Source organism: Myotis yumanensis, unplaced genomic scaffold (genome assembly GCF_028538775.1).
Source record: "Myotis yumanensis isolate MYYU_CA2020_CCGP unplaced genomic scaffold, mMyoYum1.0.hap1 SCAF_83, whole genome shotgun sequence".
NCBI lineage: Eukaryota > Metazoa > Chordata > Mammalia > Chiroptera > Vespertilionidae > Myotis > Myotis yumanensis.
The window spans coordinates 25,001-28,607 of record NW_027223834.1 but is presented as its reverse complement, the minus strand read 5'-3'; the positions used below and the strand labels follow the sequence as shown (position 1 = coordinate 28,607).

The 3,607-nt window shown below is 51.1% G+C and overlaps 1 long non-coding RNA gene across 1 annotated transcript in view; it reads left to right on the top strand.

Annotated features, from left to right (window-relative positions):
- Window positions 1-3,536: 3,536 nt before the first annotated feature.
- The window catches only part of LOC139001074 (uncharacterized), a 1,456-nt gene continuing 1,385 nt past the window's right edge, over window positions 3,537-3,607 (top strand). Inside the window, exon 1 of the long non-coding RNA XR_011469828.1 lies at window positions 3,537-3,607. This exon is cut by the window's right edge and continues 245 nt beyond it. This is a non-coding gene — a long non-coding RNA (uncharacterized lncRNA).

The window sequence follows — 3,607 nt, the reverse complement described above, 5'->3', positions numbered from 1 at the left end:
ATGGGGAACCGGGCCGCGTTCCCTTGAGAGTCCCCTGACCTGAGGGCTGAGAGGAAGGGAGCGCTGGGGTGGGGGATGGGGAGTAGGGGGTGGGGTATGGAGCAAGCGGGAGGGGAGGAGGGAGGTCAGGGCGATTCATTCCAATGGATCTCACTCCAGGGCTTGCTTCATTCAAATGCAGAAAGCTCTCCGGTGACGTCAGGGCCTCGGACCTCCCTCGCCTCGGGCTTCTCCGAGTTCCCCCACCCTCAGGCCGGCAGCTCACCAACTTCAGGGAGGGAGGGAGGGAGGGAGGGAGGCTGTTGGAGAAAACCGGCCCGGCCTGTCCGGGTGGGAAAGAGTGCCCTCTATCGGCCAACCCAGGAACCAGCCCTCACCCGTTTAGGAATCCCGCGAGGGGGGGTGGGGAGCGAGAGGGAGGGGTTTGAGGGGCGTGAGTCCAGGGTCCAAGGCGAAGGTCAACAGTAGATCTCGGCGTCTTAGATCCCCTAGGAGGAGAGACATAGGTGGGAGTGGAGCGATGAGGGTCGCGGGAGGCCTGGTGAGGGATGATTTGACTCAATAACCCCGGGTCACCAGACCGGCCAGCACACTCTGCTCCAGTTGCCGGTTTTGATCATCCATCCCTCCACCCCCACCCCCCACCGCACACACCGCTCCAAGTGTGCCACTCACGACAGACACCCTTTTATCATTCATCTTTAACTTCCCCGTGGATGGATGGATGGATGGATGGATGGATGTGTGAACATCAAAAAAGATTCAAATCTGTGGAGAATGTCTGTGAGTTCATTTGAGGCAATTGCCAGGAAGCAGATTCTCAACATAATGGGATAACACTCTGTAGAATGGAGGGTGTGTGTGTTTTAACCTTGTTGTATACATGTCAAGCAAAAGAGGAGATGTAAGTGGGTTACATGAACTCCGTTGGTGATAGATGAGGGAGGCCAGAGAAGGCAAAGCGGGGGTGGGGGTGGGGGGGCAGGAAACCTCTGGGATTGGATAAAAATTAAAATAAAATGACAGACACATACTTCTCTTACTTAGGTTGGCGTAGGATAGGTAACAGTCAGCAACGTACTCAATAAAAATAAGGGGATTTAAAAAGGAAAATTACACCCTAGCCGGTTTGGCTCAGGGGAGATAGAGCGTCGGCCTGCAGACTAAAGGGTCCCAGGTTCGATTCAGGTCAAGGGCACATGCACGGGTTGCGGGATGGATCCCCGGCGCCGCCGCCCGCTCCCCCCCCACCCCCCACCCCACCTCCCAGGAGGGGGTGTGCAGGAAGCAGTGGATCCATGATTATCTTTCATCATTGATGTCTCTCTCTCTCTCTCTCTCTCTCTCTCTTTCCCCCCATCTTTGAACTCAATAAAAACACTATAAAAAAGAAAGATTGACCTTTGTCAGGGAAGGTAGCAGCCTAGGACATGACTACTCACCATCACTGTTTGTTTGTTAAACTTTTAATTTCTGTCCATGGATGGATGGATGGATGGATGGATGGATGGATGGATGGATGGATGAGTGGGTGGATGGATGTGTCCTCCCTCCCTCCCTCCCTCCCTCCCTCCGCCCACCCGTCCGCTCACCCGCTTTCCACGGGAAATCCTCAGTCTCATGTCACACACTCACTGGTGATTACACTCGCTGCCTCCTTCCTCCCTGTGAAAAAGAGGAAGTTAAATGGACGAACCTGAAAGAGCCCCACAGGTGGCAACCGTGAAGCAAGTGCACACACATGTGTGCGTGTGTGGCATTTGTCAACAATGTAAGAAATCCTCCAACCTGTGCAGAATTTCTGTGAGTGTCTTTCAGCCAAACTGTCCAGAAATGTCGCTCGTACGCCGGGAAGCACAATCTCAACGGCGGGAGATGATGTTCCAAAGAATGGCAATGTCGGCCCCCTTATTTTATACACTCCAATCCCAGGAGGAGACCGTACGTGGGTTACATGAAATCCACTGGTGACATTTTAGGGAGGCGGGAGAAAGCAAAGCGGGCAATCCCCCCCCCCCCGCCACCCCCCCCCCCCCCCCCACACACACACAGGAGTCCTCTCATGGGGCGAACCAACCGTGACTCTAAAGTCGTGATCCTGACCCCGGGAGTTGTATTAAAAATCAAGCTAAAGGAGTGTGAATGTAAACTGTAGGCTTATCAAAGGTTCAAAGGAGGTCTGTGTTTACCACCATTGAAAGAAAACAAACCAAGAAAGAGATCAAGGGTGGGTCAAAACATCCTCTCTGGGACTGGGAGGGAGAGAGTTCCTGCATCTGTCCAAGAGGGTCATCTGCAGTGTTGAAAAGCCAGGGTTCAGCAACAGGGGATATTTTCTTCCTCTCAGGGATCATGAAAAGCATCCATGACAGTAAGGGGGTGAGTATGGGGTGGGTGCTGTCATTGAAAAGGCTAGGTGAGCAGGGAGAGCTATGCCATTTACAGGCATACCCTATCCACTTTTCCTTTCACAGAATTTACACAATGACTTAATGTTTAGTTTTGAATGGCATTACTTCTTGAGTCTCCTCCTCATTGTTTCCAAGTCTTTGGTTGATACTCAGGTGTAGGACGAATGTATGTATGTATGTATGTATGTATGTATGTATACTGTGTGTGAGCCCCAGGATGGACAGAATCTGGGGGGGGGGGGGCGGTGAGTGGAATAGACTGGAATGGAGTGGAGGAGCGGGGGGAGCAAGAGGAAGGGAGAGAATTGGAGGGAGGCAGGAGGGAAACTGGAGAAGAGAGGATGCCAAAGGACCTCGTTAGTTAATGACACCGGGCATGGCTCTTATTCTGAGTTTTTTGTTTGTTTTCCTCGAATGCCACCTATGCAGAAAACAACCTGTGTGAAGTTCAACTAAGGTCACCCACACAAGAATAAGGACTACCCATTGACTGCAAGGCTCTGTAGTAGGTCGCCCGCTGTTTGCACTTGGCAGAGACTCAAATCTGAGGCAAGGGGAAGAGCGAGTAAGCTGGAGTAGAAGAGGGAGAGGTGTGTCCCCTACCCCTAGGAACCAAGTTTAGGGGGTTGAAGGGCCAAAAAAATAGAATAAAATAAAAAGAAAAAAGAAAGGAAGGAAGGAGGGGGAGAGAGGAGAGAGAGAGAGAGAGAGAGAGAGAGAGAGAGAAGAAAAGAAAGAAAGAAAGAAAGAAAGAAAGAAAGAAAGAAAGAAAGAAAGAAGAAAGAAAGAAAGAAAGAAAGAAAGAAAGAAAGAAAGAAAGAAAGAAAGAAAGAAAGAAAGAAAGAAAGAAAGAAAGAAAAAAGAAAGAGAAAGAGGAAGGTCCTCGGTTCAGTCCTGACTATGACTTTCTGGGGCATGGCAGGGCACGGCACGGCACACCCGGTCGGTCGCCGCGAGTGGTGTGGTTTGTGGTTTCCAGCCAGAAACCCCACTGTGGTCCACTTCAGTCCACCTCATACCTTTCCTGGCTGGGGAGAGTTCCTTTGGATCACAAGGACAAACCCAAAGGAGGACAAAGTTCAGAATGCCTAATTCACCCCTGCCCATTTCTACACGACAAAGCCGTCCATAGTGTCCAAGTGACCTGCATTTTTCATGTCTGCGAAAGAAGTTTCCATTTGAGGTACAGGTACTGC